Source organism: Pongo pygmaeus, chromosome X, assembly GCF_028885625.2.
Source record: "Pongo pygmaeus isolate AG05252 chromosome X, NHGRI_mPonPyg2-v2.0_pri, whole genome shotgun sequence".
Taxonomy (NCBI): domain Eukaryota; kingdom Metazoa; phylum Chordata; class Mammalia; order Primates; family Hominidae; genus Pongo; species Pongo pygmaeus.
Genome location: NC_072396.2, coordinates 46,544,456 through 46,571,582, shown reverse-complemented (window position 1 = coordinate 46,571,582; position 27,127 = coordinate 46,544,456). Strand labels below are relative to the sequence as shown.

General features: G+C 43.4%; 1 long non-coding RNA gene across 1 annotated transcript in view; it reads left to right on the top strand.

The window, feature by feature from the left end:
- The first annotated feature begins 9,876 nt into the window (after window positions 1-9,876).
- Window positions 9,877-27,127, top strand: part of LOC134739064 (uncharacterized) — a 39,164-nt gene continuing 21,913 nt past the window's right edge. Inside the window, exons 1-2 of the long non-coding RNA XR_010125511.1 lie at window positions 9,877-10,102; window positions 11,919-12,016. This is a non-coding gene — a long non-coding RNA (uncharacterized LOC134739064). The remainder of the gene's footprint in view (window positions 10,103-11,918; window positions 12,017-27,127) is intronic.

Here is a 27,127-nt window from a genome sequence, read left to right as displayed (position 1 = left end):
TCAAATTTAATGTGAATGATGATGAGTAATAACACTTCAAATTATATTAATTTTCTATATGAGAAAATATGCCATTTTCATGACTTTTTTTGTTTTTGAAAAAGGGAATCAAAAGGTGATTCATGACTACAGCTTATAACTTATGTATGGGTTGAAAATTTTTCTAAAGAATGTTGTCATGATGATTTCACCCTGGGTAAGCTGAAAATGTTTCAGAGTGAGGATTTTGAGTTATTGAATTAGAGATAAGTTTGCATGCAGGTGTCAATTGTAATTGTAAGAATCTTTTGTATTTAATGATTCACTGAGCTAGAATCAAGGTTCTTAATCCTAACTACACATAAGAAATATTTGGGGAGCTTTAGAATAATTCCAATGTCTGAACTTTACTCAAGAACAATAAAATCTGACTTTCTAGGGGCGGAGTCTCGGCAGGATAGGCTTTACGGGCAGGCAATCTGTGCAGTTGTACCAGGCAGCACTTAGTAGAGCCCTATGTTGGGTTTAAAGCTCTGCCGTCTTTAAATTCTTAGTAATTTTTGAACAAGCAGCCCCATATTTTTATTTTTCCCTGGGCCCACAGATTGTGTAGCAAGCCATAGGTCTGGACATTAGTACATTTTTTAAATCTTCCCAGGTGATTTCAATCTAAGAAGCACTGAATTAAGTGCACTAATAAAGAAGCTTGGATAAGCTTGCCAGTAAACAGCAGACACCCTCTGCTGATGAGTGAACCTGGAGCCTCTAAAAAGACTAGCTGTTACCCTGCCCAGAGCTGCTGGGCTCCGCCTTCCCAGAAGATCTTCTGAGCCCGCCCACTCGCCCTGTCTCAATGGAGACAAGCAGTGTGAACCTTGCTGAGGGAAGTGTCTGCCACCACAACTGCAACATCCAGCCCTAGGACCCTGGGTTAGAGAAACAGGGATGGGCATTGCCTCTTTCCTGGTCCACTGTTCTTCAAATAAACAGGCTGAGGGGTTGATTTATTTTGTGTGCCCCGCATAGGTGAGAAAGGAGAAGCCACTTTTAGGTTTTCCTTTCAGCTGGGTGTCCAGTGAGGACTTGAAACTGTGAGACGCCAAGGCAATGAGTCATTCGTCTGGAACCAAAGTAAGCCATCTACTAGTAGAAGTCTCTGACCCCTAGAAACTAAAAGGAATGAATGAGACTTGCAGGACAGAGGCTAGAGAGAAAAGTAGATAGAAAACTCAGTCCAAGATGACTTTTCTTATTGTTCTCTCTCTCTGGAGATGGCCTTGGCTGAATCTGGATTTCTTTGAGTCAAAGACTCCCATCCTCATCTCTGTCATTGGAACACTTGAGTTATTACACAAAAACAAGGGGAAGAGCTCAAATTATGCAAAAGGAAGGTCTTGAGTAGACAAGTCCTATGATTCAGAAATTGTCAGGTGGATCTGTTAATATATTCACAAATAAAAATTGAGACAATGACAAAAAGCACACAAAATGCTCATCATGAATCTTTTTGGTTACATTGTACACTATCTCTCATTAGTAACAATTCTTTGCTTCAATAAGATAAAATCAGTCAAAATATGAATTGACTTTCCTATCAAGATTGTTCTTTCTTTCTTTTTTTGTAGAGACGAAGTCTTGCCATGTTTCCCAGGCTGGTCTCAAACTCCTGGCCTCAAGCCATGCTCCCACCTTGGCCTCCCAATGTGCTGGGATTACAGGCATGAGTCACCATGCCTGGCCTTCCTATCAATAAATAGGCAAATAATTGGAACATTCTTCAGTCCTATTCGTGTAATATGAGAAATTATAATGTGTGCATCAATCACTCAACAAATACTTATCGACCACCTACAACATTCCAGACGCTATCCTAGGTGCTGAGGCCATAGCCTAAGCAAAATAGCCAAAAATCCCTGCTCTCAGGAAATGTATATTCTAGTGGGGAGAGGTGGATAATAAAAATGAAAAAGATACAAAGAATGTTTGATAGGAATAGATGCTTCAGAGAAATATAAAGCAGTAAATGGAGCTGTTGGAGCTTGGAGGTTGGTGGGGGATGGGGGTTGCAGTTCAGGCAATACCTAAATAATAACTCTGGCCTTGGATTCTGGGGAAGTTTTGTTCCCATTTTTGGCTGGGATTGGCTACCACTACCTCAGGGGGCCAGAGAAAGTTTGGTGCTCTGTGACTCAACTGCTAGGTAGCATCTCCAGAGATGGAGTCAGATGCCCTATTTATACCATGGAGTAGGTTTAGTGGTTGATGGACTTCATGTGCATTACAAAGAAGAGCAATCCTTTACTGAGGATATCATAACAAAAACACCATGAGTAGACCACTAACATTTTAAATTGTTGACTTTTCTTCACGGGCCCATTTATTATTTACCATTTATTTATTTATTTATTTATTTATTTACTGAGGTGCAGTCTCACTCTATCGCCCAGGCTGGAGTGCAGGGGCACGATCTAGGCTCACTGCAACCTCTGCCTCCTGGGTTCAAGCTATTCTCCTGCCTCAGCCTCCCGAGTAGCTGGGATTGCAGACGTGCAACACCATGTCCGGCTAATTTTTGTATTTTCAGTAGAGATGGGGTTTCAGCATGTTGCCCAGGCTGGTCTTGAACTCCTGACCTCGAGTGATCCGCCCGCCTTAGCCTCCCAAAGTGCTGGGATTACAGGTGTGAGCCACCACACCCAGCAATGGGCCCGTTAAAAAAAAATTGAATGTAAATTTTATTTTCATTCTATTGTAACACTATGATTCAATTTGTCGGCTATAGCTGGAATACTTCTGCACGTATTCATGAGAGAATAAATCCAGTGACGCTCCTGTTTCAAACATTTTCAAAAGTTTTTAGAGTCTAGATATCAAGATCTAACAATAGACATATGGAGAAGTACTCCAGCTTTCCTTTCTTCAGAGAATTGACACTTTCCTATTTATTTCTCCTGGCACTTCTGACTGAAGAACCACTCTATTCATCTTCAAGTGATGCAGTCTTCTCTCAAAAGTATTTGCTTCTCTTTTATGGATAATAAACACAGGGGGCGGATTTCTGATGTTGGCGGGTTTACGTTGGGGTCTGTCCCAGGCATACATTTGAAAATGAGTTCCCACTAGCAGTGGCAGCTCCAGCATGTATATTAAGGAAGGGCATAGGGGCTGCCTCTGATTAGAATTTGGAAGTAGAAGCTGAGATGGAGAGTCATGCTGGTTACAACTTGCTCAAAGTTGCATTTGTATACCAAATGCATTTTATTTATTCAGCTTGTGTATTCTAGGTGGATGGCTGGAGGGGGAGTGAGAGTTGGTAGAGGTTTTTAGAGAGGATGAAAGCTCCTTCCTGCCCCCTCTGCACCACCCCTTATGACCATAATTGATGACTAGGCTGGGAGGAGCAAAGTGAATAAAGCTCCCAGATGACTTTTTATTCCTATGTTACAGTCCATGTTACAATCAGAGTCAGGTGGGACTTTATGTAGACTTCTATATAAAGCTCTGAGAGTAAATGTGTCTCGGGCTCTCCTTTTCTTCCTCTTCTTCGTTTCTCCTCTACCCACATGCTATGGTTTGAATGTTTGTGCCTTTCAAAATTCATGTTGAAACTTAATCTTCAATGCAACAGTATTAACAGGTGATCAGGCCACGAGGGCTCTGCTCTCAGGGATGGATTGGCACTTACAGTAAAAGGGCTAGAGGGAACTAGCGACGTCCTTTTGCCCTTCTGCCTTCTGCCATGTGAGGACACAGCAAGAATACCCTGTATAAGAAAAGGCCCTCACCAGGCACCAAATCTGCCAGCACCTTGATCTTGGACTTCCCAGCCTCCAAAACTGTTAGAAATAAATTTCTGTTTTTACACATTACCCAGTTTCAGGTATTCTGTGATAGCAGGGTGAATGGACTGAGACACTATCATACCCAATCCTGCATCTAATTCATGCTAACCTCTGCTTCTCTGAGTTCATGCTAAACTCTGCTTCTCTGTTAACTTGGCAGATATTTATGGAGGATACTCTATGAGCTCAGCGTTCTTCTAAACCGGGGGGGTCCCCAACCCCTGGGCTGAGGACTGGTACCAGTCCTCGGAGGCTGCACAGCAGGAGGTGAGCTTTGGGCAAGCGAGCATTACCGCCTGAGCTCCACCTCATGTCAGATCAGCAGTTGCATTAGATTCCCATAGGAGCGTGAACCCTGTTGTGAACTGTGCATGGGAGGGATCTAGGTTGTGCGCCCCTTATGATAATCTAACTAATGCCTGATGATCTGAGGTGGAACAGCTTCATTGCGAAATCATTCCCCCACCACTATCCCCCCAGTCCGTGGAAAAATTGTCTTCCACAAAACCCGTCCCTGGTGCCAAAAAGGTTGGGGACCACTGTACTAGACAATAGGAGAATACAACCATGTACTGATAAGCAGTCAAGTTGAGAACTGGTTTGAGTTCAGGCTGGGAAATCTTCCAGACTCATTTATATTTTAATTTGGGACTATTGAAGACCAAAAGCTTTCAAGGCTTAAAGGGAGGAAGCTATTACAAGCCAAGAACTAGAGGTGAAATTGAATCAATGGAGCATGATTGAGTATTGAGGGGCACAATATGTGCAGAGGACCCCATCCTGCATTTTTTAAAGTCATACCACCTAGGTATCACATAATCTCAAAAAAAGAGAAAAATCTCCAAGATTCTTTTAACATGTTAAGATTCTGTTACTCGGCCGAGCATGGTGCCTCATGCCTGTAAATCTCAGCACTTTGGGAGGCTGAGGCGGGTGGATCACTTGAGGTCAGGAGTTCAAGACCAGCCTGGCTAACATGGTGAAACCCCCGTCTCTCCTAAAAATACAAAAATTAGCTGGGCATGGTGGTGGATGCCTGTAATCCCAGCGACTCATGAGGCTGAGGCAGGATAATCACTTGAACCTCAGAAGAAAAGGTTGCAGTGAGCCAAGATGGTGCCACTGCACTCCAGCCTGGGTGACAGAGCAAGACTCTGTCTCAAAAAAAAAAAAAAAAAAAAGATTCTGTTACTCTATGATTCTAAATTGTAGCAGAGTCATATTTTGGAGGAGCCATTTATTGGATTAGGTGAATTCTCAAGATTCTTTCTAATTCCTGGATGACTCTACCCTGCTGTTGTCCTTCATGTAGAAAAATGTCTCTGCTTATCATTTTATTTTATTTTTTTGAGATTGAGTCTCACCCTGTTCCCCAGGCTGGAGTGCAGTGGCATGATCTTGGCTCACTGCAACCTCCTCCTTCCAGATTCAAGTGATTCTCCTGCCTCAGCCTTGTGAGTAACTGGGATTACAGGTGCACGCCACTGCACCCAGCCAATTTTGTATTTTTAGTAGAGATGAGGCTTCACCATGTTGGCCAGGCTGGTCTCAAACTCCTGACCTCAAGTGATCCACCTGCCTCGGCGTCCCAAAGTGCTGGGATTACAGGCATGAGCCACCACACCCAGCCCTGCTTATCACTCTTAAACACTTTACACTTGAACATTTACTCTGGGTTGGGTACAGAAAATGATGAGCTGGCATCACTAAAAGTTTGTGATGAATTCCTGGTGTATTGGTTTCTAGGGCTACAAAGTCCCACAAACTGGATGGTTGAAGACAACCGATATTTATTATATTACAGTTCTGGAGGCCAGAAGTCCAAGTGTTGGCAGGTTCATGCCCCCTCCAGTTCCTCTAGGGGAGGACATTTTCTTGTCTCTTCCAGCTTCTGGTGCTCTCAGCTGTTCCTTGCTTGTAGCAGCACAATTCCAATCTCTGCCTTCATTTTTAAATGACCATTTCCCTCTCTGTATGTGTGTGTGTGTGTATGTGTGTGTCATTTTCTTGTAAGGATACCAGTCATATTGGATTAAGGGCTCACTCTATTCCAGTATGACCTAATCTTAATTTACATCCTAATTATATCTGCAGTGACCCTCTTTCCAAATAAGGTCACATTCACAGGTCACAGGTGTAGAACTTCAACCTATCTTTTTGGGGGACACAATTCCAGCCACCATATCTGGTGACTAGGACTACATTTGTTCATGTCTAGGAATAGGGCTTTGATTGATAGCCATGAAGCAAAACAAAGCAAAATGGTCCACGGGGAGAGAAAACCATTGTCTTACTAACCCGATGTGCTTATCAGTTGTGCTAACCAGTCATACACATATTCACCCTACCATACTGTCTTTACTCTTTGTTTTTTGAGACAGAATCTCACTCTGTCACCCAGGCTGGAGTGCAGTGGCTCAATCTCCACTCACTGAAAACTCCGCCTCCCGGGTTTATGCGATCCTCCTGCCTCAGCCTCGCCTGGCTTTTTGTATTTTTTTGTAGATATGGGGTCTCGAACTCCTGAGCTCAAGTGATCCACTCCCCTCGGCTTCCCAAAGTGCTGGAAGTACAGGTGTGAGCTACTGTGCTTGGCCACAGTCTTTACTCTGTCCCTTTTTATCTTTTTCTTCCTCCCCTTCCTCCCCCTCTTTCTCTCTCTCTCTCTCTCTTCTTTCCTGCTTTTTCTTTCATTCTCTCTTTCTTTTCTTTCATCATCATCTTCTTCTTTTTTCTTTTTTTAACCATGAGATGATACGGTTAAATAGTTGATGCTGGAAATTTATGTGGAGATCTGGATCAGAAAAAAAGTACTTTCCTGTGAGTAAGGTAGTGAGGTATTCTTCAGTTTATTACATACTCCAAAAACATGAGAGAGCTTACCAAAGGTTTTGTAACTGAAGAATCTATTACAAGTAATCAGGTTTATATTTAGCTTTGAATTATACATATACATACCCACATATACACACACATATTTTTAAGTAACTTAGATCATCAACATTTCAATCTGAGCATTATATGGGTAGTATTGTCTCTATCTTCATTGTCTTGTGAGATAACTAGTGACGTATTTCCCTAACACAAGGAGATCAATTAAAGTAATTGACATTCTGCAAATCTGAATCAATGATGCTGCTCAATCCAATCAACCAAAGTAAAGAAAGCCAATTCACGCTTTTCTTAGAGCCAGAAGAAAACACTGGCAAAAGTGTTGTCTCATTGTGTTCCTTTTCCCCTTAAATCAATTCTCAGTTATCACAGGAAAGAAAAGAGAGAAGACTGTGCATTATGTTCAGGCTCACAAAGAGTAAACGAACAAAAAATTATTAAAATAATTATCAAGAGAAAATTTCTCAAGAGGGAAAAACACACATTATAAAACCTTTCGCTGGAGTGAGGATCAGAATGGGAGATGCCTATTGGATTAAACTGTTAGAACAAAACTCATATTTTGTTTTAATCCCACTGTCTTGAATGTAGACTAGTCATGGAGCTCCCTTTCCACAGGTCTACATGGGATGTTCAGATCTGTCCTCATCAATGTCACAGACATTTCAAGAGAACTTTTGAAACCAAATGGAGGGTGACACAGAATTCCTTGGGGATAATGGGAGTGTCCAGCGCACTTTCTTATTTAAAGATCAGTGAAAAAAACTCAATAGCACGGGAACTAAAAGGGAAATGTGAAGCATAATGGTGTTTGGTCAGTGGAGCAAAGGATTTGTAGCGGTGAAAAAAATAGATAAATTATTTTAATTGTACTTTTTACATATCTCGTAGCACAATTCAGGCTTAGAAAGGATTTCAATTGTGATTTTGTTGGCTTAGTTTTGACCTGAACAAAATGGATTTGCTGTTTTTATTTCTTTCTTTTTATTCAAATGGCACACCCTTTTGTTTTGAGAAATCTGGTTGTTATCTCTTAGTTAGAACCATGCCTAATGAAGTACTCTTTCCAATTTTGGATGTTTAATCATGCTGGATTCTTACCAAAGACCTCAAAAGAGACTAAACTTGAAGGACAAAGATGATTGTCAAGTGGGCTATGGATTAGGGTCTGATTTTTTGGTGAGAGTTCAATGAACATAATTTAGACTAAGGTAGATTCAGTAAGGCAGAAAGGAAGAAATGAAGCATGCTTCTGGGGAATAAACGGCAAAGCAAACACACAGAAGCTCACTCAAGAAGATGCCAGTGAGCAACTCAGAACCAATATCTGATATATAATTTAAGACCCAAAGGTCACTTAATATCAACTCTATTGCTGCACTCATACACCCAAGGAATCCGGCTAGCAATTGTTTTAGAGCTTGCCTTAGCTGTTTTTATTTCATGCAAGTGTTTCTCTGGAGGCACAAAAAATGTTAAGGGTAAAACTGGATTTATCGAAGGCATTTGCTTGGATTAATTAGGTAATAAAAGCATTTTCAAATTGCTAATTTACTAAGCAGTGTCACCGGAATGCTGAATTACTTTACTTTTATTATGATGATCAAGAGAGATAAATGCAGGCCTAGCCACAAAACCAAAGCAAAGAGAGGCAGGAGTCATTCTTTGCATAATTACTGGCATTTGTCATCCTTCCCTTGAAAAGGGGATCATCAGTTTTTCTAAGGACTGTTTTCTTTGCTTCAGAGTCTTTTCTTCAGAACTGTTTATCATCCACATTGTCCTCATTTACCCAGCAACACATACTGTACTAACGTAATTTCCATTAGTGAATTTAATGAATTTAATTTTGGTTCAAAATGTTAATTAAAGTGTGCCTTTCATTCTTATAAGGATGAAACTTAAAAAAGCTCTTGGTTCTCAAGTGTTAGGTGAAATTACTAAAAGCAGAGTTGAAAAACAGGGTTAATCAATGTGAAATGTAGTATCATGAGCCTGGGATAGATATTGATAATGAATTATAATTAATTTTCCATCTCTTTTAAGAAAACAAAGGCTCAAAAATCACGGCTTCCATAACTTTGCCTATACTTAGGAGAAATTTTGGAAGAAAAACGTGTAAGAAGAAACAGAAAGGAAGTTTGCCTCAAAGAGAGAGAAACACTTAAAGAAAAAGCTACCAGACCAGATATTCCATCATCAGAAAATGAATGAGAATTTTATTATCTCTTGGCTTTAAAAAAAATTATGTCCTTTGCCAGATCTAAAAATGCTGCCAACCTGGAAGAAAAAGAACCCATTTTTCTAAACAACCCCATTTAGTAATTTCCATGAAATTGACATTTGAGAACTATGACAAAAAGCCAAATTAAAACTCAGGGGTTCCTAATCCCTAAATTCTGAGTCCGTTTTAAGAAATACCTAAAATACACTTTAAAACGAACCAATTAATATAATTACCGTGGGTTTAAATAACACATACACACTGGATTTGTTTCTGTAAAACACAGCTGTTCTGTTATTTATATTTTGCTATTTTTTAAATTAGAAATACGGCTTTATATATTGTACATATATGTAAAGTAACTTTTTAAAAAGAGTGAATCTGTTGTCTTCTGCCATCATTACATTAAGAAAAAAAAAACCAAACCACCCTACAACCAATTAACTTGGAAATCTTATATTCAAGCTTCTGAATATTACTGCGGTTGTAGCAAGGAAAGCAGCACATCCAGGTAGTTAATGTAACACAAACAGGGCACAGGCAGCAACTTGCATCCCCTGGCAATTCACATGGTAATTTCTTCGCTTCCACTCTCAGGCTCACTCCACCTTGCTTCACCAACCCCCCTCCCCCTAAGACACGAGGCACCCTCTGGGCCATGGAAGGTGCCATGCGGGGAGACGCCGGAAGAGCGGGGGCAGAGTGCACGGTGCCCACACCCTTGGCCGCGGGCCCCAGGAGTGGGGAACCGGTTGGGAGAGCGGGGTTCGGGGCGGACCCCAGGGCCGCACCCCTGGTCGCCCCCATCCCCTTTCTACCGCCACAGACCCAAGAACCCGAAATCTGCGGCACGAGGCGCGGCGCCCGCAGCCCCCGGCTGGGCCCCGGCGGGGATGGGCGGGCAGGGGGCGGAGCGCAGCGCAGCGCGGGGCGGTGGGAAAGGGGCGGAGAGGATAGCTTGGGCTCTGGCGGGCCGCGGGACTGGCAGAACCTGCGGGCTAGGTGGGTGGCTCGCCAGCCGGGACGAAGGGAAATGAGGACCACCGCTCCGGGGCGCGAGTAGGCGCCTGCAGTCCGGGGGCTCAGCCGCCGCGCCTCTTCCTCTTGCAGCTGGAGACTGCAACAGCGGCGGGTGCACCGGCAGCAGCGACGACCCTGCGCGCAGGTGGGCACCCCCGAGCGCGGCGCTCTGCCCGCTCCCCCGGCCACCGCGGGCCGGACTCCCGCTCTTCCAGGCCACTGCGCTTGGGGGCAAGGGCTGGGTAGGTCCAGGGGCAGAAGGAAGGTGCACGGCCCCGTGGTGGGCGCGCTTCTGCGCGCGCGCTGTGGTAGGTGGGGAAGAGGTGCAGAAAAGCTGCCTCCCTTAGGGTTCACTCCCTCGGTTCCACTGTCCCCACCCCACCCCTTCTGAGGAGCTGGGCACCGGTGGGGCTTTGGGGAACTGCGATCTCCTACCCGCCCCGCAGTATCGGTAGTGTGTGCAGGTTGCCCTTCTCTTCACAGTCCACACCCAGCAACCATCAGGACGCCCCCTGCTCCCGGCCCGAAGACTGTAGGGACCATGGGAGGAGAGAGTGATGGCTGGACCGGTCGGGGCGTGTGCGCGGAAGGCTGTAGTTGCTTGAGTATTGTCTGCCGGGGCCGGCGCTTGCGTCAGGGTGCTCCCTCGCGCTTTCGGGGTAGGGAATGGGTTTGCTGAACTTACTCTGAGGGCTGATTCTGCACATGCCCTTGGCGCCTTGTGCATGTTTGGACGAGGGTTTAGTGGAGGCACGTGGGAACAGTATCGATCTCTGGCGGGTCCCCAAAGACCCTCTTGGGATAGTCCAGCGCGTGTTCGGGGTTGAGAGGGAAAGGAGAGTGTTCCGTGTGAATGTGCGTCCTAGGGAGGAGGAGGAGAGTGTCTCAAGGAGACTTGATTTTCTTGTATTTGCTGCAATTCTGTAAACCAAATCATGCTTTCGAGGCGTTAAAGTAAATTACTGGTAAGTCGGGCGGATCTCTGCTGCGGATAAAGAAGCTCCCGGGTTTGCGGGGTAGCGGGCCTGGCTGGCGTGCACGCTCGGTGGCTTTTGGCGCTGTCTCGCCTAGGTAGTGGGGGTGGAGGTGGTGGTGCTTGTGTCTTTGGCTTAAGGTGCTGGAGCGGGGCTTACTTGTCCTAGGTAGACTGTGGGACTTGGAGGAAGTAAAAAAGCTTCGCGGCGCAGTTATTCGCAGTTAACTCCAGAAATCTCAGTGTGTGTCTGTCGGTCGGTCTCTGTCTCTGTCTCTCTCTCTCTCTGTGTCTCTGTCTCTCTCTCTCTCTCTCTCTCTCTCACACACACACACACACACACTCGCACGTCTCGTGGCTGCTTGGACTTCCTGATAGTTGTTCATGAATTTTTATTCCTGTTGTTCATTTCCTGACTTTTTTTTTTTGGAAAAAGGACCTACCTGTATTAAAATCCGTGGGGTTTCAGAAAGACCCTTCTGCAGTCATTCATATTCAAATCAAGGATAGGGCATTTTGATGAAAATACCCCACCAAACTGCTGTTTGGATTGGACAAAAAATAGACATCTTACAACCTTGTGGTAAAGTAACCTTAGCCTGAATCGGCCCTGATCTTTCTTTGTGTCAATTTACAGAATTCTGAATTACAGATGAACAAAGCGGTGAAGTTTTCTTCTAATTCTAAACGACAGGTCTTGAAATGGCTGTAAGTTGAGTTCTGCGACTCCATGTCTTTAATGATCGGCTCAGAGTGGTGTATAGTTGATGATCTGAGACTTACATATGTTTCAATTTCTAATCAAATAATTAATCATACCATTGGAGAGAAGGACGCCTTAGGAATTTTCCACACAGAGGAGAAAGAACATTTTTGTCTTTTGGAGCAAATGTTTTGCCACTTTTTCCCCAGATGTCCCCGTTAGATGCCTAGAAAAGATGCATTGTTGACGAATAATACATGATTTATTTCTCTTTTATGTCTACAGGTGGCAGTGTAGAAGCCAGACCGGGAGCTTCCAGAAGTGGTTTCTGAAAGAGTCAAATGTACATGAGTAAGCAAGCACAGGAATCTGAAAAACCACAGGTATGTAGGACAATTAATCCACCTATCCAGCTTTATAATTATTGCATTCCAGTAGTACTAACCCATTTGCTCTTATGTTCAATATTTTGACACATATAAATTTCTATGAAGTGAAATGTATTTTGAGGTAACCTCGGAGGAGAAGCAGGGTTTAATCTATTTCTGACAATGTATTTAAATAAAAATTCTGCATGTCATTATATTACATGACTTTTTACTGTTCTAAAAGAGTTGTTTTTCCATTGTGACCATGTGGCTTTGCATTTAACCAGTTGTTTGATATCTGCTTTTCAAAACACTTTTCCTGAAACTATGTAAAACTGCCAATTGTTCTGAATAATTTCATTTGAGATAATGTTAACAACAGAGTCACCTGCATGAACCAATAACAGTATCAGCTTAAAATTTTTTTTATTTTTTGGCCGGGCGCGGTGGCTCACGCCTGTAATCCCAGCACTTTGGGAGGCAGGCGGGTGGATCACGAGGTCAGGAGATCTAGACCATCCTGGCTAACACAGTGAAACCCCCTCTCTACTAAAAATACAAAAAATTAGCCGGGCATGGTGGCGGGCGCCTGTAGTCCCAGCTACTTGGGAGGCTGAGGCAGGAGAATGGCGTGAACCCGGGAGGTGGAGCTTGCAGTGAGCCGAGATCACGCTACTGCACTCCAGCCTGGGCAACAGAGCGAGACTCCGTCTCAAAAAAAAAAAAAAAATTTTTTTTTTTTTTGGTGACAGGGTTTGGCTTTGTTACCCAGGTGGAGGGCAGTAGCAGGATCTCAGCTCACTACAACCTTCATCTCCTGGGTTCAAGTGATCTTCCCACCTGCCACAACACGCTGGGGTTGTTTTTGTATTTTTTGTAGAGACAGGATTTTGCCATATTGTCCAGGCTGGTCTTTAACTCCTGGGCTCAAGCGATCTGCCTGCCCTGGCCTCCCACAGTGTTAGGACTATAGGCATGAGCCACTGCACCCAGCCAAGTATCAGCTTTTAATAAAACTGCATCTCACTGTTAATTGACGTAACACCGATTAGAATACAGATGCATTAGGAGGCTTCTTTTAAACCAAGCCCTTGTGCTATTAACCTTCTGAAGATTTTTCTCCTACTAATTTGTCTGCTTGACTAAAATAAGGACGAGTTATGTGCTGATGAGAGACACGTTTGTAATGTTATTCGTTATGACACAGTTCAAAAGAATTTGCCTTTGATTCTCACTAAAACGTAAAGTTTTGCATATTAAAATCCTTTTTCAACAACTGAGCAACTCTTTATAATGAAGGGCAGAAGACGCCAAAGGGAAGAAAATATTTACCTTTGTGGGCTTTTACTTTCTTTCCTGGGAATGGTAGGCCATAGGTATTGGTATTTTTTTTGTTTTGTTTTGTTTTGTTTTGTTTTTTTGAGAAGGAGTCTTACTCTGTCGCCCAGGCTGGAGTGTAGTGGCATGATCTTGGCTCACTGCAACCTTCGCCTCTCGGGTTCAAGCGATTCCCCTGCCCCAGCCTCCTGAGTGGCTGAGATTACAGGCACCCACCACCCGGCCCGGCTAATTTTTGTATTTTTAGTAGGACGGGGTTTCACCATGTTGGTAAGGCTGGTCTCCAACTCCTGACCTCAGGTGATCCTCCCGCTTCGGTCTCCCAAAGTGCTGGGATTACAGGCATGAGCCACCACGTACCACCGCTATTGGGACTTTCACACGGATGCTAAAGTTACTGTGTTGGCTGTGTTAAGGGTCAGGCATCAAAATGGCCGCTCAAGAGAATGAAGCTTTCTCTTTGTGCAGATGCAAGGGGTGGGATGGGGTGCACAATTATCACAATGCTGGAATGTGGTGTTACCTGGACATTCTGGCTTTACAGCTGAGGAGGGATTTGTTTCGCCTCTGCTAATGAAGGTGTTAAATAAACTTGGATGCTGTTATTGAAGCTTAAAAAATAAATGGAAGCTGGGTGCGATGGCTCAAGCCTGGAATCCCAGCACTTTGAGAGACCGAGATGAGAGGATTGCTTGAGCTCAGGAGTTCAAGACCAGCCTAGACAACATGGCAACACCCTGTCTCTACAAAAACTTGCAAAAAGTAGCCAGGTGTGGTGATGTGCACCTGTAGCTATGTGTACCTATAGTCCCACCCAGTCGGGAGGCTGAGGTAGGAGCCTCCCTTGAGCCTGGCAGGTCGAGGCTGTGGTGAGCCACGATCATGCCACTGCACAGCAACCTGGGTGTGACAGTGAGATCCCGTCTTAAGAAAAAAAAAAAAAGAAAAAAAGAAATTGGACACTTACCAGTAGAAAGCAAACAGGGAGCTCAGACTCAGAAAGTGTAGATTGCACTAAATACTGAAGGGTTCTCACTTTAAAGACTCCATGGATAAGGAGTGGCTTCAGGAAAGCTCTCAAACATTTAGGAACATGTAAGTTTGCACTGCATGAGACTTAGATTCATTATCTGACTCAGGAAACTGGGATGTAACTAATTATCCCTCAACATATCTAACAGGAACGGAGTCTCATCTTCTCAGTCAAAAAGAAAAAGAGCAAGGCTGATATTTTATTCCTTTTTTGAATTATAGTATATTTGTTGTAGAGCCATTAGGTGCTTTAGAGATATTTGACTTTTGACATATAACATACATAAAAGTGTGTAAAAGGTACTGGTCTAAAGTGTACTGCTCAACGAGAATCACTTGAACCCAGGAGGCTGAGGTTGCAGTGAGCCGAGATCGTGCCGCTGCACTCCAACCTGGGTGACAGAATGAGACCCTGTCTCCAACAAGAAAAATAAATAAAGTGTACTACTCAGTGAAACTTTGCATGCGTGTATACCATGTGACCATCACCTGAGTCAAGATGTAGATTTCCAGCACTCCAGAAGATTTCCTCTTGCCCCTTCTGTTCAGAATTCATCTTACCTCCAACATGAAGATAACCACACTGTGATTTTTAAAAAACTCCATCCACTAGTTTTGTCTTGTAAGTTCCATATAAACAGTATCATATAGTGGGAACTCTTGTGTGTGTCTTTCATTCACACATATAGACAGGCACTAGAATTTCACAGACATAACATAAAGTCTATGAAATTCATCCACAAGGTTGTGCATATCAGTAGTTCTAATCTCTTGCTGAGAATCATTCCATTGTATGCATATATCACAGTTTGTTTCTCCATTTTCCTGTTGGCTCTTTGGATTGTTTTCAGTTTGGGGCTAATACGAATAAAGCAGCCATGAACATTCTTGCTTATGTCTTTTGGTGCACATGCCCAATCATTTCTCTGAACATATGCTCAGGAGAGGAATTGTAGGGTCATAGGTAGGCATATATTTAGCTTTAGTAGATATTGCCAAACAGTTTCCCAAAGGGGTTGTACCAACTTAAATTTCCCCAGTAGTGTATGAGTGTTCCAGTTAGTGGCTCTACATTTTAATGAACACTTGGTGTTATCTGTCTTTTAAATTTTAGCTACTTTGCTGGGTGTACAGTGGTATCTTTGTGGGTTTTTAAAAATGTATTTTATTGTAATTGTGGGAAAATATGTATATTTAGAATTTACCATCTTAACCTTTTTTTTTTTTTTTTTTTGAGACAGAGTGCTGGAGTGCAGTGGTGTGATCTTGGCTCACTGCAGCCTCTGCCTCCTGGGTTCAAGCAATTCTCCTACCTCAGCCACCCAAGTAGCTGGAATTACAGGTGGGCACCACCACGCCTGGCTAATTTTTTGTATTTTTAATAGAGATGGAGTCTCACTATGTTGACCAGGCTGGTGCTGAACTCCTGACCTCAGGTGATCCACCTGCCTCAGCCCACCAAAGTGCTGGGATTACAGGCGTGAGCCACTGCACCCGGCCAACCATTTTTGAGTGTACAGTTAGTAGCACTAAGTACGTCCAACTTGTTGTCTAACCTTCACCACCACTCATCTCCAGAACTCTTCATTTTGCAAAACTGAAACTGTACCCATTAAACAGTAATTACCCAAGTCCCACTTCCTTAGCTACTGGCAACCACCATTCTACCTTCTGTGTCCGTGGATTTGACTATATACCTCATATAAGCTAGATCATACAGCGTTTGCCTTTTGTGACTGGCTTATTTAACTTAGATAATGTCCTCAAGTTTTAGCCATGTTATAGCATGTATTATAATTTAGCAGTTTCAAGGATAAATAACATTCTATTGTATGTATATGCCACATTTTGTTAATCCATTCATCTGTCAATGGACACTTGGGTCTTCACCTTTTGGCTATTTGTGAATAATGCTGCTCTGAAACATTATTGTAAAGATAACCTCTTTAAGTCTTTGCTTTCAGTTCTTTTGGGCATATACCCAGAAGTGGAATTGCTGGATCATACGGTAATTCTATTTTTATTTTTATTTAAAAAGCTTCTAAAGATAGGGTCAGCCGGGCACGTGGCTCACACCTGTAATCCCAGCATTTTGGGAGGCCGAGAAAGGTGGATCATCTGAGGTCAGGAGTTTGAGACCAGCCTGACCAACATGGTGAAACCCCATCTTTACTAAGAATAGAAAAATTAGCCAGGCGTGGTGGTGGGCACCTGTAATTCCAGCTACTGGGGAGGCTGAGGCAGGAGAATCATTTGAACCCGGGAGGCGGAGGTTGCAGTGAGCCGAGATCCTGCCACTGCACTCCAGCCTGGATGACAGGGCCAGACTCCGTCTCAAAAAATAAATAAATAAATAAATAAATAAATAAATAAAGATAGGGTTCCACTCTGTTGCCCAGGCTGGTGTGTAGTGGTATGATCATAACTCACTGTAGCCTCAAACTCCTGGCCTCAAGTGATCCTCCTTCCTCAGACTCCCAAGTAGCTGGGACTACAGGCATGTGACACCATGCCTAGCCAATTAATTTTTTTTTTTTCTTGCTGTATTGCCCAGGCTGATCTCAAATGCCTAGCCTCAAGTGATTCTTCTGCCTCAGTCTTCTGAGTAGCTGGGAATACAGGCACAAGCCATTTTACGTTCCCACCAGCAGTATATAAGGGTTTCAATCTCTCCACATCCTCGACAACACTTTTTATTCTCTGTTTCTTTGATAGTAGCCATGCTGATGGATGTGAGGTGGTCCTTGTGGTTTTAATTTATATTTCCTGGTGAGTAATGATGTTGAGTACTATTTCATATACTTAATGGCACTGGGATATATCCTTTTGTGAAGTGCCTTTTCAAATCTTTTGCCCATTTTTGAGTTGGGTTGTTTTTTGGTTGGTTGGTTTTTCTTGTAAAAGTTCTTTTATATCCTGCATATGAGTCCTTTGCCAGATACATATGTTACAAATATTTTCTCCCAGTCTGGTTTGCCTTTTCACTGTCTTAATGGAATCTTTTGATAACTTGGAAGTCTAGTGATCAATTTTTGCCTTTTAAAATGGCTATTGTTTTTTGTGTTCTGTTTATGAAATTTTCGCCTACTTTGGGGTTATTTTTTAAAAACCTTCTTTTTAGTAACTGAAAACATATGGAGACAATCTGTTTGGAAGATATAGTAAATTAACTATAAGCATATTTCAAATATGTGCCCTGAGTGTGGAAGCTGGTGATGTACACCTTTTCTGCAGCAGGTGGCAGAAAAGGGATTTGAAGCAAGTGTGTTTATATGGACATAGATGGTATTACTCAAGTGGCCTCCACTCAGGGCCCCTCTAGATTGGGAAGAACCATAGGGAAGAGCTCAGTGATAACTCTTCTGTAGGAAAGAATGTGGCAAAATATATGGGTATCTATACTTTCTCAATATGCAATCCATGCTTGCCAAATGATTCTCCCCCTCCCCTCTTCTATCCCCAAGGACAGTCACTGCTGTTCAGTGCTGCAGCTTTCCTTAGCCCCTCAAGATCCTGCCATTCATTAGCTTTTTCTCTTCATCTTTTTCTTGAAAGGTCTGCATTTTCTGTCACTTTGATGTCTTGAAATGTCCCCCTCCCACTGCCCCATGTTCTTCAGACCCTTCAGACCCCTCAACCCCCACATCTTTATAGCCTGTTCCCACTACTATCCCTCAACTCAGGCTGCAGATATGTATTTGTTAATTGCCTCCTGGACATCTCCCTCTGGATGTCCCACAGGTGCCTTTCATATGAAACGTGTTGTTCCTCTCCAGTCGGCTTCTGCTTTCCCACCCTAATTAATATATTTACCATTCCTCTAGGATCCTGAAGTAGAAGTCTTGGCACTGTCCCGGATTCTCCTGCACAACTTTTATCACCCTCACAGCTCATACTTAGTTGGTCATCAAAGCTGCTGAGTCTTTCTCCTTTCTCTGAAACATCTTTCATAGACATCCCCTCTTCCCCATATTCGCTACCTTGTGGTTCTGGTTCTTTAATCCCCCTTTAGGATTGTAGTAATAACCTCCCATCTGATCTCCCTGATTCTACTCTTGCCTCTAATCCATCTTCCACTTGTCATCAGCTTTCTTTTCCTAAAACACAGATTTAATCATGCCGTTTTTTACTTAAAAACGATTTGTAGCTCTCCACTGCCTACAAGAGGCATTCAAATCCCTAAGCATGATTTACAATGTGAGACTCTTCATTATTTGCCTTCAATCTGTTTTCTCTGCTCTATCATCTGCCATTTCCTCCCCACACTCCATCTGTCCTAAACTATTTTCCATTCCTAGAACATTCCTTGAGTTCTTTCCTGCATCTATGCTTTTGCACATGCTGTTTCTTCTATTTCTGATGTTCATGCCTGTCTACCTGGCAAGTTACTAGTTTTCCTTTAAAAGCCAGCTGAAAAGTGGCCTCTTTGAGCCTTCTTTTTCTTGAAGTAGATCTTGTTATTCATCTCTCATTTAGTGTGGTTGGAGGAAGTGATTCATAATTGCAGGCAGTAATGCGTATTAATTATTATACCCCCAGCAACTACTAGGGCACTACTTGAAAACAAATGATATTTAATAAATGTTCATGTAATGAATGAACTCATGAAGAACCCATCTGTGCTCAGATTTTGTTGCTTAACAGCTCATCACAATATCGGTTTACTTAGTGGTTTTAAACAACCACCATTTATTTAGTTCTTGATTCTATGGGTTGGCAATTTGGGCAGGACTCAGCTGGATGGTTCTTTCAATCTGGGCAGGTCTTCTGACCTTGGCCACCTTCACTTGTGTCTGTAATCTGCTGTGTGAGTTGGAGGCTGTCTCTTCTAGGATGGCCTCAGCTCCTCTCCGCTCGACACTGTGGTCTTTAATCTGTAACCAGGCTAGCCTGAGCTTGTTCACACTATGGCTGGCCGGGTTCTAATTGAGAGTGCAGAGGCAACCAAGGCCTCCTGAGGCCTAGACTTGCAACTGGCACAGGATTATTTCCTCTGAATTTGTTAGCCAAGGCAAGTGACTTTAAAGCCAGCCCTGAATCAGGAGGTGAGGAACTAGGTTCTATCTCTTGATGGAAGGAGCTATTTATATAATCACACTGCAAGGAACATGGATAGAGAGAAGAGAATAATTGAAGCCTTTTTGCAAGCAATCTACTGCACTTATTTGGGAGCAGGAATGGAGATTAGAGCAGGCTGGGCCAAGGAGGTTTATTCCACTTAGATCAGCAGCAGGGGGTGCAGTTCTGGCCCTCACCCATGGGTTTAATTGCACCTAACATGAGCCCAAGATGATTCTGTGGTTCCTAGCATCCTCCTTTAGCCCTCCTCTCAAATACTCAGCCCCTCTCCCCGCTTTTTCTTTCTTCTTTTTTTTTTTTAATCTGAAGCCTATCTAAAACAGCCCCAGTTTCCTTTTGGCATTGGTAATTTGGGCTGGCCTAGTGGAAATACCACTGGTGGTGCTATGGGATGAGGAAGGAGCTCTTCAGTACTGGAAAAGGGAACAACACCTTTCTTCTTCATCCTGGAAGCTGCTGTGTATAGCCTTGGAAATTGGGGGCTTTCTCATTGTGAAGCACCCTCAAGTATTTGCCATTGATTTGTCTCTATCCTCCGATTTAAAAGGCATTTTCTAGGAGAGGAGAGTGTCAGGAAACAAAAAGAAATCTGATAGATTGGGACTGTTCATCTATGTTCTTCCTCACCGTGTGTGGAAATTTAAGATATTCTCCTACTGAGAAACAGTAGTCCTTTACCCAATTGTAATGTCTGTGTGCTTTCCCAGCTGTTACAAACTCTTCAGAGTGGAAACATGAATTTAAATGTCTCTGATACACCACCCATTAAAGGAACCTTTTTTGAGGACTAGACTACATTAGGAAAAAGTATAGTTACAGTATACAACGCAGGAACTCAGTTGAAATATGCTAAAACATGTATGAAGAGATCTTACTTTTCGAGAGGTAGTATAATAACCATGAATAAGTTCTAGCTTTTCCAGAACTTGGCTTCAGTGTACATCTGAATGTTTTAGTAGAGTTGTTAGAAGCAGTTAAAAAAAAGCAGATGTAAATTTCACCCCATTCATGCCCATTTCTACTAATCCTAGAGATAGAGCCGTACTGTGAAGTGACCAAAAGGCATAAAAGAATAGGAGGCACTTACAGGGTCTTAAGACCCCTCATGACCGCTAAGTGAACTCTCATTGCCTCTTGCCAGTCCTAGATTGGCTGCTGACACAGTTGGAGGCATGAAAAATCCACAACCTGAGTAATCCTCTGCTGAAATAACAGCTGTGCCATTTGTGGGTGAAAATAGAATTTTTTTCCTGCCCCTCTGGAATTTTAATTTATGTTAAAAATTATCTTTTCCAAATTTTTTATTATGGCATGCTCATGCTTTTCATTTTATTCCACAGAAGACTGAGTTTTTATCTCACCATGCCTTGTGCGTAGATCATTTCCATATTGGATTCTGTGTAGTGTTTGTTGTTTACTTAATGACAACATAAACTCAGATAGTAGTCATAGTTAAATATTTTTAGAAGACCACAACCATTTGAGTTACGAAATCAATATTTTTATCAATTAAAAATGTATCAAATCAAGGTATTTTAACAGACTAAAATAAGATACTAATTTTTGTTTTTCCAAAAGAGTTAGCTTTGCCTGGGCGCAGTGGCCCAAGCCTATAATTCCAGCACTTTGGGAGGCCGAGGTGGGCGGATTACGAGGTTAGGAGTTCAAGACCAGCCTGGCCAACATGTTGAAACCCCGTCTCTACTAAAAATACAAAAATTAGCCGTGTGTAGTAGCGGGCTCCTGTGGTCCCAGCTACTCAGGAGGCTGAGGCAGGAGAATTGCTTGAACCTGGGAGGAGGAGGTTGCAGTGAGCTGAGATCATGCCACTGCACTCCAGCCTGGGGACAGAGCAAGACACCGTCTCAGGGAAGGAAAAAAAAAAAAAAAAAGAGTTAGCTTGATGTCATAAGCAACCATAAAACATTTTATATACTATATTGCCAACATGATGCATGATGTGAATTCTAAGTTACATTTACTGATGTGTAAATACATGGTCTAGGTCGGGTACGGTGGCTCACACCTGTAATCCCAGCACTTTGGGAGGCCGACCGAGACAGGTGGATCATGAGGTCAGGAGATCGAGACCATCCTGGCTAACACAGTGAAACCCCATCTCTACTAAAAAATACAAAAAATTAGCCGGGCATGGTGGCGGGCACCTGTAGTCCCAGCTACTCGGGAGGCTGAGGCAGGAGAATGGTGTGAACCTGGGAGGCAGACGTTGCAGTGAGCCAAGATCGTGCCACTGCACTCCAGGCTGGGCAACAGAGCGAGACTCCATCTCAAAAATAAAAACAAAAACAAAAACAAAAACATGGTCTATATGTACTATACTATGTCTCTGTTGTGGGGGGTGGGATGGGAGAGAGAGAGAAAGACAGAGAGAGAGAGAGAGAGAGAGAGAAAGCGAACAAACCCACACATCCTCCTGTGAAAGGTTAAAATACTGGCAAAAGCTATATGAAAAGCATAAGTAAATGTAGAGCTGATGTTTGTTAAAACAGCCATGTAGGACAATGATTAGGTTCAATGAGGGAAGGGATTATTAGCTAACAAGTATATTTACATTGAAGGAAGGCTGTGACAGAGAAACAACTAATAAATTCAAGGTGGTAGTTTTACGAGCCCTAGGTGCCACACTGAGTGATGTTAATGGGCCTGCTGTTGGCTTTTATTTTTACTTTTTTGTTTTATATATTTTTATTTTTTATTTTTTTTTTTTGAGACAGGGTCTCACTCTGTCACCCAGGCTGGAGTGCAGTGCTGGGATCTCGGCTCACTGCAACCTCTGCCTCCCAGGTTCCAGCAATTCTACTGCCTCAGCCTCCCAAGTAGCTGGGACTACAGGCGTGTACCACCACGCCCAGCTAATTTCTTTTTGTATTTTTTTTTTAAGTAGAGATAGGGTTTCGCCACATTGGCCAGGCTGGTCTCAAACACTTGACCTCAGGTGATCCACCTGCCTCGGTCTCCCAAAGTGTTGGGATTACAGGTGTGAGCCACCACGTCCGGCCTATATTTTTTATATTTTTGAGACGGAGTCTCACTGTGTTACCTGGGCTGGAGTGTGGTGGTGCTATCTCGGCTCGCTGCAACCTCCGCCTCCTGGGTTCAAGTGATTCTCCTCCCTGCCACCACACCTGGCTAATTTTTGTATTTTTAGTAGAGATGGGGTTTTACTATGTTGGCCAGCCTGGTCTTGAACTCCTGACCTCAAATGATATGCTCACCTCAGCCTCCCAAAACTGCTGGGAATACAGGTGTGAGCCACTGCGCCCAGCCTGTTGGCTTTTAAAAGAGATTTTAGAATGTGCACATTTAAGATGGACTAGATGGTAATCAATTACTCTCCAATCATTTGAATACTAATCCTTACATTGGAAAATATTTAGGATGAATTGTATGTTTTATAAAAATATTCTGTTTTTGTTCCTGATTAATGATGTAATCAAAATTTTCTTACTGTCATGGCATTGTCAGTATGGTGGATTTCTGGATGTAGGCTTGGGCACAGAGGTCAGCATCTATGGTTGCAGAAGCATCTTTGCTTATCCAGTAGCCCAGCTGTGCATGCAGGTATTTGACCAGGAAAATATAGTGGGGAAAGACAATAGAGTCTTAATGAATTTCCTAAAGAGGAAGGGGTGTGGCCGTCTCAGCTAATCCCAATGCTTCAGATTTGTACACGATTGAAAGAACAGATGATATTTTTCCTTAGAACAGCTGAGTAAAGTAAAATGCCATGCGCACTGAGGGAACACCTTGTGCCCTGTTGACAAACCATGCATAGGATCATCTGTTGTTCTTTCTTTACCTCCAGGGAGGGCAATGTGAGATCTCTTCCTTTAGTCACCAATATATATGATAATACTATGCATTTTCTTTTCTTTTTTTTGAGATGGAGTCTCGCTCTGTTACCTAGGCTGGAGTGCAGTGGTGTGATCTCAGCTCACCACAGCCTTCACCTCCTGGGTTCAAGCGATTCTCCTGCCTCAGCCTCCCAAGTAGCTGGGACTACAGGCGCACGCCACCATGCCCGGCTAATTTTTGTATTTTTAGTAGAGACGGGGTTTCCCTATATTGACCAGGCTGGTCTCGAGCTCCTGACCTCGTGATCTGCCCGCCTTGGCTTCCCAAAGTGCTGGGATTACAGGTGTGAGCCACCGTGCCCGGCCAATACTATGCATTTTCTTATCCATGTCATGAGGAAGGCCTGGAGACTCAGACATAATCTGATTGCTGGGGTTTAAGTGACAGACGCTGCTGGCTTTTAAATGGAAATTTTAGAACGTACACATTTCATATGCCACAACCTTTCTTGCTTCTTTGACATGTGGTCCTGCTCTGCCTGTGCTGGTGAACATCAGGTATAGTCATAGTGTGTGTGTGTATGTGTGTGTGTGTGTGTGTGTGTGTGTGTGTGTGTGTGTAGCAAGGTGGTGGGGGGGCGGTTCTTCCCAGTGATTGTAACAGATTTTTCCTACCTATATGGTCATAGTGAATGAGTACCTAGTGTGCTGTATTTTTTTATCACTATTGGTGATTTTCCATCGCTATCAGTTAAAAAATATATATTTATATATTCATAAAAATAACAATATTTCACCAAGAGCTTTGACCCTGAATTGGATGTGACCTTAGACTTGCCTGATGCTGGAATCAGATGGCTGAACTAGAAGTGAGGAGGCTGCTGTTCTATCCCCAGTTAGCTTCTAAGTAGCTATGATGTCTGGGCACATCCTTTTTATTGGTCTGGACTTAGGTATTGTCATCTTTAACATGAGAGTTGGACTGTTTTTTTTTTTTTTTAAAGAGATGGAGTCTCACCTGTCGCCCAGGCTGGAGTGCAGTGGCGCCTTCTCTGCTCACTGCAACCTCTGCCCCCCGGGGTTCAAGAGATTCTCCTGTCTCAGCCTCCCGAGTAGCTGGGATTACAGACGGCTGCCACTGCACCCAGCTAATTTTTTGTATTTTTAGTAGAGACAGGGTTTCACCATCTTGGCCAGGCTGGTCTTGAGCTCCTGACCTAGTGATCCACCCGCCTTGGCCTCCCACAGTGCTGGGATTACAGACGTGAGCCACCGCGCCCAGCCGAGAGTTGGACTATTGATCTCTGAAGTCTCATCACATTCTCACACTCAAGTTTTTTTTTTTTTTTTTTTTTTGAGACGGAGTCTCACTTTGTCGCCAGGGCTGGAGTGCAATGGCGCGATCTTGGCTCACTACAACCTCCACCTTCCAGGTTCAAGTGATTCTCCTGCCTCAGCCTCCCAAATAGGTGGGATTACAGTTGCCCGCCACTATACCTAGCTAATTTTTTGTATTTTTAGTAGAGATGGGGTTTCACCATGTTGGCCAGGCTGGTCCCGAACTCCTGACCTTGTGATTCACCCACCTCGGCCTCCCAAAGTGCTGTGGGACTATAGGCGTGAGCCACTGCACCCGGCCTTTTTTTTTTTTCTCTTCAGACAGGGTCTCACTCCATCGCCCAGGCTGGAGTGCAGTAGCATGATCTCAGCTCACTACAACCTCTGCCTCCCCGGGTACAAGTGATTCTCCTGCCTCAGCCTCCCAAGTAGCTGGGGACTACAGGCACTCACCACCACGCCTGGCTAAATTTGTATTTTTTAGTAGAGATGGGGTTTCACCATGTTGGCCGGGCTGGTCTCGAACTCTTGACCTCAGGTGATCTGCCCACTTCGGCCTCCGAAAGGGCTGGGATTACAGGTGTGAGCCACCGTGCCGGCCTCAAGTTTTAATACTATGGTTGGAGCTCCCCCACCCAGTTTCAGCAAAAACTACATCATAAAACTATAATTGAGATTTTAAATTTTGATTGCATAAAATGTGGAGTTGCATTATTTTTAAACTCTGAGTATAGTTTTTAATTTTTAATTTTTATGGGCACATAGATACATATATTTATGGGTTACATGAGATATTTTGTTATAGGTATGTAATGTGTAATAATCACGTCAGGGTAAATTAAATGGCAGATCCATCACCTCAAGCATTTATCATTTGTGTTATAGACAATCCAACTATACTCTTTTAGCTATTTTTAAATGTACAATTATTTTGGGCTGGGCACAGTGGAATATGCCTGTAATCCCAGCACTTTGTGCGGCTTAGGCAAGAGGATCCCTTGAGCCCAGTAGTTTGAGACCAGCCTGGGCAACATAGCAAAACCCTGTCTCCACAAAAAATAATAAGAAAAATGAGCCGGACATGGTGGCTACACCTGTGGTCCCAGCTACTCGAGAGGTTGAGGTGGGAAAATCACTTGAGCCCGGGAGGTCAAGACTGCAGTGAGCCTTAATCTGCACCAGTGCACCCCAACCTGAGAGACAGAGCCAAACCCTGTCTCAAAACAAAAAAAACAAAAAAACACCAAAAATTAGGTTGAGTGCCGTGGCTCAAGCCTGTAATCCCAGCACTTTGGGAGGCCTAGGCGGGCGGATCAGTTGAGGTACGGAGTTCAAGTCCACCCTGGCCAACATGGTGAAACCCCGTCTCTACTAAAAATACAAAAATTATTGGGAGGCCGAGGCGGGTGGATCACGAGGTCAGGAGATCGAGACCATCCTGGCTAACATGGTGAAACCCCGTCTCTACTAAAAAAAAAACACAAAAAATTAGGTGGGCATAGTGGCGGGCACCTGTAGTCCCAGCTACTAGGGAGGCTGAGTCAGGAGAATGGTGTGAACCCAGGAGGCGGAGCTTGCAGTGAGCCGAGATCACGCCACTGCACTCCAGCCTGGGCGGCTGAGCAAGACTCTATCTCAAAAAAAAAAAAAAAAAAAAAAAAAAAAAAAAAAATTAGCTGGGCGTGGTGGTGGGCGCCTGTAATCCCAGCTACTCGGGAGGCTGAATCAGGAAATCTCTTGAACCCAGGAGGCAGAAGTTGCAGTGAGCCGAGATTGCCCCACTGCACTCCACCCTGTGTGACAGAGCAAGACTCCATCTCAAATAAAACAAAACAAAAAAATTATTTTTGACTGTAGTCACCCTGTTGTGCTGTCAAATAGTAGGTCTTATTAATTCTATTTTTTGTACCCATTAATCATCCTCACTTTCCTCCAACCCCCCACTGTCCTTCCCAGTCCCTGGTAACCATCCTTCTACTCCCTATCTCCGTGAGTTCAATTATTTTAATTTTTAGTTCCCACATATTAGTCAGAAAATGCAATCGTTGTCTTTCTGTGCCTGGCTTATTTTACTTAACATGACCTCCAGTTCCATCCATGTTGTTGCAAATGACAGGATCTCATTCTTTCTCATGGCTAAATAGTACTCCATTGGGTACATGTACCACATTTTCTTTATCTATTCATCTGAGCACTTAAGGTTACTTCCAGATCTTGGCTGTTGTGTGAATAGTGCTGCAATAAACATGGGAGTGCAGATATATCTCTTGGGTGTACTGGAATTGCATCATTATGTTAATGAAATGAAATCAGTGGCCAGGTGGAAACCACGAGGTAATCATCCATCACAGTATGGTTGCTCTTCAACTTAACCTGATAAAGACATCGTAAGTTGAAAATATCATTAAGTTGAAAATGCATTTAATACACCTAATCTGTCAAACATCATAGCTTAGCCTAGCCTACCTTAAACGTGCTCAGAACACTTAACATTAGCCTACAATTGGGCAAAATCGTCTTAACA